Below are 12,267 nucleotides of genomic sequence, written 5' to 3'. Positions count from 1 at the left end.
AGGCTGCTGAGAAAATGGAAAGAAAATGAAAAAAAAATGAGAGAGAAACGAAAAGCAAAAAGGGAGAGAGAGAAATTATATTTGTTTAATTAATAGGTGAGTGAATAATAATTTTTAAATTTGGTGAGTACTGTTCACTTCACTACTTTTTTTTTGTTAAAGTAGTGAGGCTGAAAAGAGGACATATAGGTCATTTTGGTTAAATTGCCTCACCAAAATAACTAAAAAATAATTTTGGTGAGGCTGCAAGGAGTGCTCTTAAGGGTTTTGTCAAATACTTCTATAGTAATTATTTCATATACATAGTAAACAAAACTAATTCTCGATTTAGATTAAGTTTGGTACGTAGTTTATAATATTATAAAATTTCTTTGGTCAATTCAGTGGATATTTGAAAATTACTGGCAGAATTTTTATTTTCACTTTTTTAACAAAAAGGCCCAACGCAGCTTCATCAAGATGAGTGGGGGATCTATGATGGTTTTCACTTCATAGACATTCTCATTGCAGAATTTGAACCATCTAGTGTGTACTAGGACACTTTTGAGAATATTTTTGAATCCACTAAACCACACCCTAGCTAGCTAGATGATACAAAAATAGATGATAAGATCTAAGAACTAAAATATGGAGATCATTAGGCCAATTAGGCAATTGCCTAAGACGCCCAATTTAATAAGGCCTTCCAACTCCAAAGGCAAAAAACATAATATAGACACCCATCCAAGAGGAGGGAAGATCTAGATTTAGATCTTTTCTTCTCCCCTTTCACGGTAGTAGTGCTCGGCGTCTTTTCTGTAGGCTCCACCGGTTTCCGTTTCTGGCAGGTTGATGTAGATCTAGTTTGTAGATCTAGATCTAGTATCTTCAGCCTTAGATCTGGTTGTCTTCTTCAGCCAAGGCGTGTCTTCCGAAGGAATGTCTATGATGCCGTGCTCCTCCGCTGCTGCTTGTGGGATTTTTGTTTTTTATTTTATGGTTCTAGTTGTTGGGCTGAGGACGTGAATAATGCTTATAGCTTTCGGGTCAAGAGAGGAATGGTTTGGGTGTGGGTATTTTGCTCATACCTGGGAAATGGCTTCCTGTACCTCGAAAGGAGTTTACGTTAGTAGATCTGTTCTATAAACTAAAGATCGGGCTGAGATAACGGATGTTTGACGTCATAGATTACTTTTTCATTGTAAGATCCGTATGTTTTTGATTTTTTAACGTGTAATCTTTTAGCTTCGGCTATGATCTTGCAGAACTGTATTTTTTGTGATTATAAGAGCTTTTATGCTCTTGACACTATTAATCAAATCAGATTGATTTTCTTTAAAAAAAAAAAAAAAATGAGAGAAATTAACGCACATGGCCACGTTAGATCTGATGGACTCTTTTCAAATTTAATGAATGTAAGTCGGTGGGTGGGTGAAGGCAACGGAAATAAAAAGATAGTAAATTGGGTGGGTGAAGAAAGCAACTCCCCGACACACTTGACGTTACACCAACTTTGCTTTGGATTCTTATGCATCACGACGCCTACATCTTGTCTGTATTCTTAGAAATTGATGAGACCATCATATTTAATTTGGATTCGCACAATAATTCAAACTTTATAATACATTAATACATTAATAATCTTGTATTCAAACTCGATGGCTCTCTCAATACTATTATTATTATTTTTAATTTCTTTCTTTCTTCAATATTTTTTTAATGTTTCTTTTTGTTTTTGGATTTTTTTATAGGCATGTTGGTTCTTTTTATGGCAATTGGCCATGTCCATCCGCTTCACAGCAAACACATCTTCCTTAATTCTCCAGTTCGACACCTCGATCCCACTGAATCAACAGCAGCTTTTAGCATTCACTCGACTTACGAACAACAAATGGCCGAATCGGTTCTTTTCAACATTGCTGCGGGTATGATTAAGAGTTTGGGCTTTCTTGCTCTCCAAGAGACTGGACTGCTCTCTGGTTTCACAGACGAGCTTAAAAGGTTGGGGAACACGGTTTCCACTATCCAAGCTGTGCTTTTGGATGCGGAAGAGAAGCAGGCCCAGAACCATGAGGTCAAAGATTGGCTTGAAAAGCTCAAGGATGCCATGTACGATGCCGACGACTTGCTGGATGATTACTCCGCTGAACTTTTGCGGCGACAAGTGATGACACGGGATAAGAAGGCAAAATAGGTACGGATCTTCTTTTTTTTCAAATCCAACCAGCTTGCATATTTACTCTGGGTATACATGCGGATGTGAAAGCATTCGCGCAGTTATTGCCGTGAATGAATGCGGTTATGCTTTTCGCATTTTAGGTAATGGGCCTATTTTAATCTCTTGCTTGGGTTTTCTTTGGGCTTCTATCAGAACCTATTTTAGATGATTTTGAAAATAATTTAGACCATTTTTTAGTGTTTTTGACTTGTTTAATTAATTTCTTTTTTTAAACCCTAATATTTTGAAAATATATTGATCTCACATTACTTTTGCCTTTTTGCCCAAGTGAATGAGTGAATTGTGAAGAGAAAAAACCAAAAACAATGTAAACATAACATATATTTGATCAAAAATGATATCGTTTTGGTGAATTTAATAAATATAATATATAAAAAATATAAAAGTATTATATATAAAGAATATGTGGATTCTGTTATTAACCGCATCTGCATCCGCATCCACATGTGCGGATAGCGAATGCAAATGCTTAATATCCACATGCATGTATATCCCTAATATTTACAAAATTCAACGTCATTATTACCTATCATTTCATAGTTTATATTAATACCTTAACAACATTTCGAAAGAATAAATCCACAACAACAATTTTTTCATTATAGTTGTAAACCCAACTATTCAATGGTAGGATAATTCTATAACTATTACAACGATCGGATTCGAATGGGTTGTTTTAAATAAATAATAAATAAATAAAATAAATAATCTAACTTAAACTATATAATTACAATTCCAGTCATGACCTTCATATTTTCCTTGGTTACAAACATAGCCCAAAAATTGTTTAACTATCAAAATGGACCATACTAAATATTTGGGGTGTATTACAGGTATACCTCTTCGTTTCCAAATCGAACCAGCTTGCATATAGCCTTAAAATGGGTCATGGGATCAAGGCAATTAGGGCAAGACTAGATGAAATCACAACTGATAGGATCAAATTTGGCTTCACCGAGCACCCTATAGGGACACAATTTGAGCATAAGAAGAGAGAAAATACACACTCTTTTGTACGTGAGGAAGAAGTCATTGGAAGAGAAGGTGAAAAGAAGGCCGTTAAAGAGTTGTTATTGAATTCCAATGTGAAAGAGAATGTTTCGATCATTCCCATAGTTGGGATTGGTGGACTAGGCAAGACCACGCTTGCTCAATATGTGTACAATGACGAGGAGGTCGAAAGACATTTTGATTTGAGGTTGTGGGCATGCGTCTCTGATTCTTTTGACGTGAAAATTGTTGTTGCAAAGCTCATAGAATCTGCCACTAAGAAGAGACTTGAAAGCCATGAGATGGATTTGTTGCAAAGTCAGCTTAGAGCAGAAATTGATGGTAAGAGATATTTACTTGTTTTAGATGATGTATGGAACGAGAATCGCGATACATGGTTGAGCTTGGAAACATTTTTATTGGGTGGCTTGAGGGGAAGCAAAGTTTTGATTATTACACGCAGCATAAAAGTTGCAGAGATTACTGGCACATTGTCTCCGTATCTTTTGGGAGGTCTATCCGAAAGCAATTCTTGGAATTTATTTAAGAGAATGGCATTTAAAGATGGGGAAGAGCCAAAGAATCCAAAGCTAGTAGAAATAGGAAGGGAGATCGTACAAAGGTGTGTGCAAGTTCCTCTTGCTATAAGGACTATAGGGAGTCTATTATATTTCCAAAATTCAGAAGCTGATTGGTTGTATTTTAAAAACAATGAACTTTACAAAATAACTCAACAAGACAATGGTATTTTCCCAATACTTAAGTTGAGTTATGATCATCTCCCGTCAAAATTGAAGCAATGCTTTGCCTTTTGTTCATTGTATCCAAAAGATACTTACATTGAAGTGAAGTATTTGATTCAACTATGGATAGCTCAAGGCTTTATTCATTCATCTGATAGAAACAGATGTCTTGAAGATGTTGGTCGTGAGTATTTTATGGAATTGCTTTGGAGGTCGTTTTTCCAAGACATACAAAGAGGTGTTATGGGTGATATATCCAACTGCAAAATGCATGACCTTATGCATGATGTTGCGCTGTCAATAGCCGGGGATGAGTGCATAATTTCAAATCCAAATGGAGAAATAGTAGTTGAAAGAACTCATCATGTGGCATTTAATTCTTTAAATTCCTTGCCGGATATTCTAGCTCTTTTGTTGAAGGCTAACAAAATGAGAACCCTTCTTCTACGAATTCAACCATTTGCAATATTTGATGAAAGTTTGATTGCGAACATTGCAGTATTTGACTGGAATAAGCAGATTTATGATACACTTATTTCAAGTTTTAAATGCTTGCGTGCATTGAATATGAGTTGTACGAGTATTCAAAAAGTACCAAATTCCATCGGCAAGTTAAAGCATTTAAGATTTCTTGATCTTTCTTGGAATAAAGATATCAAACTACTCCCCACTTCTATAACTAAATTGCAAAATTTGCAAACATTAAGACTTGACTATTGTTGTGGGCTTAAAGAATTGCCTAAACACGCAAGCAACTTGATCAACCTTAGGCATCTTACGTTTTTTGGGTGTGAGAGCTTGACTCATATGCCGCATGGACTGGGAAAGTTGACTGCTCTCTAAAGACTAACGTTTTACAAGTTAGGGACGAAGGAAAGTTGTGTTCCAAAGCAGGAGAGTGGGCTAGGCGATCTCGATGGTTTCAATGAGTTGAGAGGACAATTAGTTATCAAGGGTTTAAAGCACTTAAAATCTTTTCCATTGGAAGCCAAGGCTGCAAACTTGGAGAGGAAGCAATACATTGACGATCTGTTCTTAAGTTGGGACCAAGAAGCTAATGATGATAGTGGTAAGGCAATTACAAATGATGAACAAGTGTTGGAAAACCTTCGGCCACACCTAAATTTGAAAACGTTAACTATAGAAGGATATGCAGGTGTGAGGTTATCTAGCTGGGTGTCCTCACTCTCGAATTTGACTGATATGAGCATAGTGGGATGTAAATGGTGCCAACATATCCCACCATTGAACCGATTCCCTTTTCTCAAGCGTCTTAGTCTTTTGAACTTGAGTGCGCTGGAGTACATAAGCAATGATGGTAGTGACTTTTCCTCTTCTCCCCTAAAAAATCTCTGGCTTGATAAATTGCCTAAGTTGAAGGGATGGTCGAGGATAAGGGAAACAGTAACAGTAGCGCATGATCCACATCATCATCTTCCATGATTCCCATCATTTCCTTGCCTTTCTATTTTGTATATTACTGATTGCCCTATGATGTCTCTAATACCAGACGTAGCACAAAAGAGCGAAACAACACCCTTCTCTTCATCCTCCTTTTCCGGTCTCTCCAAATTGAAGTCTCTTCGTCTTCAAGGATTAAAGGAATTTGAATCTCTTCCGGAAGAGTGGCTGCAAAACCTCCCTTCTCTTGAGACTTTAAAGATTTGGAGCTGTCCCGAAATTGCGAATATCTATGTCTCCCCTCTTTGGACATCTCACCGCTCTGAAAACCTCTGTATTGGGGGCTGCAAGGAACTTATCAGCAATGAGAATGAAGATGGCGCACATTGCCTTGGACCTACAAGACTTGGTCATCTATCTATAGTAGATCTTCCAAACGTGGTTTCTCTCCCAAGAGAGCTTACAGATGTTACCACTCTGCAAGGGCTTCAAATTATTGATTGCCCTAGTTTGGTGTGTTTGCCGGATTGGATTGGCGACCTCACTTCTCTTCAAGAGCTTGGGATCCTCAATTGCCCCAGTTTAATATCACTGCCCGAAGGTATGCGCCGCCTCACCTCTTTACGTCATTTGTGGATTGCAAAATGTCCTTGCTTGGAGGAAAGATGTGAACAAGAAACGGGAGAGGATTGGCCCAAGATTGCTCACATCCCAAACTTTCGAAATGGCGGCAATGGTAATTATTGGGAATGGAAAGAAAGCGAGGATAGCCAACTTGTTCAGGTTTTTTAAGTCACCAATTACTCTGTATTTTTTTTTTTTTTTTTCTTCTTGTTCATCTTAATTTTACTCAGTCAGGCTTTTAATACATATCATATTTGATTTCATATGCAGGAAGTCAGGATGGCTTTTGAAGTATAGACACTTCTTCAGACCTTGCTGAGAATCAGATTTGTGCAAGGCTCTAACATTTCCAGTATTGTTTCCTATGTTTCACTTCAACGGCATTTCCAGTATTGTTTCTTTATTTTCGCGTTGCAATTTGAAATTTAAATTCTACAAACGGTAGCATTACGTATTAGGTAAAAGACTTATAATATACCAGGGAAGTCAATCCCCTCCCAAATTTTCACAAAGATTTAATACAAATTTTGGCATTACTATGTTAGGATTTTCTCGATGTCAAATCTAGATCCTGTTGAACGTTTTGGGCACACTCTTTTCATTGTTACTGCTATTGGAGCCTAACTGCAAGTAGCTCCGTCCATGGATGAAATTTACATGTTTATTATTTTCACTAGAAAAGTTTTGAGTTATTGGTGAATTTGGTATTTGGTTTTTTTGATTGAAATGAGCAATTCATGAAATGGCTTGTGGGAATCATGTGGAGACTCCTAGCTGTTTGGATATGAAAATCTCACTTATTTAAAGAAGGCAGAGACAGACAAAAGACTTGGTATAAGTTTATCTTTTTTATCTGATGGTGGAATTGTATTAGTGACAACACGTTTTAGAATTTGCTAAATCTTTTGACTTCTTTAGGCATAGAAACACTCATATATATACTACCAATGTTAAAATGTCAATTTTATTTCTTCTTCCTTATTTCACTCCAAGAATTTGATATTTTGGAGAAATTCTTATTTATCCCATTTCATATGCAGAAACAATTGAAGCGCTGACATAGTGACATACCAATTCGAATCTTCTTCACTCTGCAACTGTGCAATAAGTTGACAAGTCGGGAATTAGATCTCATTGCTTTCATCGTTACAATTGCTCATTCCACGATTGATTTCTTTACTTAAACCAACCACAATATCGATATCATCTAAAAGATCGCAAGGTGCTGAATGTTGAAGCAGTAGATGCGAGTGGAACCTGACCGAAGTTTTTTTGTGAAAAGGGTGCTCATCTTATCATTTGCTGAAAGGATTGAACTCCTCTTATATCGTCCTGTGAATTGTGATCCTCTTCATCTTACTTTATAAGTACTGGTTTGTGATTTCTATTTCTCTTTGCCCCTAGTTTCATGCTTCCACTTCCTCTTGCCTTGGAATTATGCCGTTTTCAGTTAACTCGCTCCTTACTCCAAAACTCTCATTTCACAACTGAGGCGAAGAAGGGATCTATAAAATGAAGCTTTTTTCCCTCAGAAGGAAACCCTGGGAAAGAGGTAGAGCTGAAAGTGGTGCCTCCTCAAGAATCGTTTGGGTATTTATCCTAATTTCAACATGTTTTTTAAAATGTGTTTGATAGCTTTGTTTGGATTAGAAGCATGATCTTGATATTTAAACCTCGAGATGCACACATTGATAGTGAAACTGGCCACAATATAAGCAAAAGTCAGAGACATGAATCATTTTAAGGCATACAAACATGTAAAATAACAGATGTTAACACCCTAAAATTTTTGAAATTGCTCAGACAACCTCTAAATTCAACCACTCTTTATTAAGATGAGCTTGTTTAGTGTAAACCACCTTAATTTTCATTGATGCTCGATCTATGGGGCTGGGTCAGACTACGGCTTTGTTAGACTTGAAGGAGCATCTGCAGTTTTTACTGTCTAGGTCCTCATGTGCAGCTCTCAGCGAGTAAATACTAATATAATCACGCACAAATAAAATAGCAACAGTTAATCTCTCCCACTTAACTTTTTTTAATTAGGCAAAAAAAAAAAAAGAAGAAGAAGAAGATGAGCTTGTCTAAGTATCATGGCTTTGTGCAGGCAAAGGTATATGTAGACAGAGCACCATTATTTCAAACAACACAGCCCCTTGCAAATTTCACATTTAGCAAATCAATCATTTACCTTTTTGTTAAATCAATCAAGGCCAACCTCGTACTTTCCTTATAAAGATTATTTAACTTCTTTTCATAATTCCTTCTTCTCCTCTTTTCCTTTACAACTCCTAATCTTTATAATCTATTGATCTCTCATCTCACTCTTTGCTCTACTACCACTCTATTACACATTTTTTTATTGATATACCTACTCTTAAACTATTAATTAAATGATTATTACTTTAAGTCTTTTATATCACATTTAGCAAATTAAATGCATCATCATATTATTTGTTAGAGATGATATATAAGCAAAAGTTGAATACGTAAAATTGTTAAATTAGTAAGGGTTTTGTCAAAATCTTTTAAAAAGTAATTATTTCATATACACAGTAAGCAAAACTAATTCTTGATTTAGAATAAGTATGGTAGTTTATAAAATTATGAAAATTTCTTTGGGTTGATAGTGGAATTTGTTTCAGAATTTGCTGCATCTTTGACTTCTTTAGGCATAGAATATAGAACCACCCATACCAATGTTAAAATGTCAATGCTATTCCTTCTTCCTTTTTTCACTCTTAAGAGTTTTGATATTTTGGAGAATTTCTGATTTTCAATCATATGCAAAACCAATTGAAGCACTGACATATATGGATTTAAGATTTGAAACTTCTTCACGCTGCAACCATGCAATAAGTTGACATATATTGTCCTGTGTTCCACTTCATCTGGCTTTTCAAGTGCTGGCTTGGTTTCCATGCTTCTCTTGCTTAAAGCTTAAAGCTTTGATCGTGCTTAGCATTTGTGACTGAAACATGAATATGCATCTCTTACAGATGTGACATTTTGTGAGTGAAACTTGACTGGACTTAGATTTCATTTTAAGAATTGAAAGTAAATATTGATTTCACATTAATATGCAAGTTTAATAGTTCAATTCTACCACAACTGGATTCTTTGAGGGCACTAAATGCAACATGTATTTATTGGATTTTGTTGAGTTTAAACACATGGGTGGAAAAGAATTTAAGTTTCATATTACAAAGATTAGACAAGTATGAATGGTTAATGTAACACAATAAACCCAATTACATTATTTATTTAGTTTTAATAACAACCTGAAAGGAATTCCAATTGCATAATGGTGTGCTCATCTGCATAGCAGGCTTTCCATTGATGAAAGATTTTTCTTGCATGCAAACTAATTAGCAGTCTTATTCAATTCTTCTACCGTATGCCTTTCTCATAAAACTATTATATCTGAACAATTATTTATGGCTATGAGCTAGTTAGCTCAACCAACTTCAATTTCATGTGTTTTCTGTAACTTTACAAGTTGGAACTGAAGTTTGTGATTTTGTTCTGCAGCTTGATGTTGATATTGCAACTCATATACAAGTCAAGGAAGATGGACCTAAGAGGAGGTTTGCTACTTGTGATTAAGTTGTCTTTTATGCTATTGAGTAGAAATTTAATAGGTTTTTATGGAATGGGAAGGATGTGGAGGCTATTGTGCAAAAGTGCTTGGAATGATATTTGTTTTCCTAAGAAAGAGGGTGGTTTGGGGCTGAAGAGAATTAATGTTTGGAATAAAACCTCTATGCTTAGGCACATATGGAGTTTGTTTGCTAGATCAAGTTCTTTATGGGTGGCCTGGATTAAGGCAAATTTTCTGAAACACAGGAGTTTTTGGAGTGTCAATATACCACAGAATTGCTCTTGGTGTTGGAGGAAGCTTCTCAGGTTGAGGGATACTGCTAAGAAGTTCTTGAGATTTGAGGTTGGGGATGGAAGAAATATACATCTCTGGTTGGATTTTTGGCATCCTGATGGCATTCTTCCTGAGAAGTATAGTTTTAGAGTTGTTTATGATGCTCAAAGTAGTGCGGAGGCAAAATTATCTTTTGTTATCCATAATAGAGAATGGTTTTGGAGGCCTGCTAGGTCTGAAGCCTTGGTGGATATTCAAACTCGGCTTACTGAAATCAGTTTGGGTTCTTGTGATAAACCTATTTGGATTGCTTCTAGGAAAGGTATATCTATGTAAGTTCAGATACTTGGGAGGCTTATAAGGAAAAAATGGATCAGATTGAGTGGTGGAGACTAGTCTGGTTTTCTTTAGCCATTCCTAAGCAAGCTTTCATTTTATGGCTTGCCATGAAGGATAGGTTGGTTACAGGAGTAAGGTTGCTGAGTTGGGGTTATAGAGGAGATATTCAATGCTGTTTTTGTAGGAATCAAATGGAGAGCCGAAACCATTTATTTTTTGAATGCAGCTTTTGTTATAGAATTTGGAAGTTTTGTATGACTAGATGCAAAGTGGCTAATCCCCCTATTATATGGGAGGATATTCTTCAGCTGGGATGTAGTTCTTGGAGTTGTAACACTCTTAAAGGCTTGCTCTGTAGGCTGGCTTTGGGTTCTGCAGCTTATAACATTTGGTGCACTAGAAATGAAATTAATCATGCAGGCCATCCACACACTGAGGAGCAGATTTTGAAGAAAGTATTGTGGGAAGTTCGTGCTAGAATTGTTGGGAAAGGAAAGTTCCCAAGGACTAGGGAGAATATGTTACTCTGCTCCTTATGGAACTTGTCTGAAAGTCTGTTTTGTTGATGATGTGTTGCAGGTTTTTTTAGGTTTGTTTATGGTTTTGAGGATAATCTGTTTCGTCTGTAAGGGTGTTGCTGCAGATTTTATATGTGGCTTCTTTGAGGATTGAGTCTTTTTCCTCTGTTTTGTTGGATTTTGTTTCTGATTTGAGGCTATTGTTTAGCCCTTTGTAAGGGTTTGGTTTAATTGTTTTGGGCTATTAGCTAGAGTTTTTTCTGCTGTTTGTTGTTTTTTGGCCTCTGTGTAGGCTGTTTTCAGTCTGTTAATCAGGTTTGTATTAGTTGTTGATATGTTCTTGGTTTGTTTTGTTAATGAAGTTGCTTATTCATCCAAAAAAAAAAAATTGTCTTTTAGCATTATAATTTGTTGTTCATTTTTATGTTCTTGTGGTTCTACCTTCGCACGATCCAACCTATTGGGAGGTCATACTCTGAATGAAGTTTGATACTTGTTTGCAAAGAATGGGTGCATTTTTCTCTCCAATTTACAACTTACTTTATATAGAGACAGCAGATAGACTTGGATTACTAGTAGAAATCATCAAAATCATTGCTGATATCAACATTGATGTGGAATCAGTAGATCATTGACTTAGAAGTATGCTCTCTCTCAACCTCTCTCTCTGTAAATTGTACCAAATCATCCTTGAGCTATATAAATAAAAATCCTTTGTTTAAATTGTGTGCTTCATGAATTTGAGTTATGGTTCTTAGTTACATTTTGTGACTCAATCCCTTCTAGTTACCTTGAAAACGACTAGTTATCAATAATGTTTATCAAGTAAACCTTTTCCTTCGCAATGGGTTTTTAAATTTTAAAAATGAGCATATATTTCCCATTGCTATTTTCTGACTTGGTAATCTTGGCAGCTCATAAGAGCATATGGCCATGGTTGTGCATTTTCAGTATAATGTAGTTTCCTTGTGCATATCTTTTTTTCATATATTATATGCTCCTCAACTTCTTAAATGAATTCTTGACAAGTGCTTGGAAACTATTGTACATGTTAACAAATGTCGTTGCTCCTTTTTGTTTTATTCAGGTTAATGTGCGGGGGATCTTTTCAAGGAGTACTGCTTTCTCTTTTGCAGCAATTAGCTTGTGATATCTGCAACGATCTACCCTAAAAACTTGTTTGGATGATAGATGTGGCTATTGTCATAATCCCAACAGACATGATGAGTGCAATACATGTGCGGCCCATCTTGATCAACCATCAACGTAGCTGGCCTACAATTACTAGTTCTGAGCTCACCAGTGTTCGGCTTCTAATGCATGTCATGAATTCGATGCTCATCGTGACCTGTAAATGACTCTACTTTCTCTAAATCGTGCAAATTACATTAAGCCATGCTGTTAATGTATTGTGGAGGTTGTGCAAATCTTACTGGGAGGGGTCCCAACCGTGTAGATTCAAAATTATCTTTAGGATTTGTGAAAGAGGCTAGGTTCTTCAGATTCATATCGTAGCTTCGCTTTGTTACCTTGTCCAAAGTTTTCTGCCGTAATGAAATT

The 12,267-nt window shown here is 36.2% G+C and overlaps 1 long non-coding RNA gene and 1 pseudogene across 2 annotated transcripts; both read left to right on the top strand.

The window, feature by feature from the left end:
- Positions 1–1,650: 1,650 nt before the first annotated feature.
- Positions 1,651–6,736, top strand: LOC148585225 (putative disease resistance protein RGA3; annotated as a pseudogene). Its single transcript, XR_015912041.1, has 3 exons — positions 1,651–2,173; positions 3,052–6,135; positions 6,247–6,736. The product of XR_015912041.1 is annotated as a putative disease resistance protein RGA3 (transcript).
- Positions 6,737–6,856: 120 nt separating this feature from the next.
- LOC132180419 (uncharacterized) lies at positions 6,857–12,267 on the top strand. The gene is made up of 3 exons (XR_015912050.1): positions 6,857–7,566; positions 9,508–9,563; positions 11,795–12,267. It is a non-coding gene; the product is annotated as an uncharacterized LOC132180419 (long non-coding RNA).

This window comes from Corylus avellana, chromosome 5 (assembly GCF_965113065.1).
Source record: "Corylus avellana chromosome 5, dhCorAvel1.hap1.2, whole genome shotgun sequence".
NCBI classification, from domain to species: Eukaryota; Viridiplantae; Streptophyta; class Magnoliopsida; order Fagales; family Betulaceae; genus Corylus; species Corylus avellana.
This window is presented reverse-complemented; position numbering and strand designations above follow the sequence as displayed.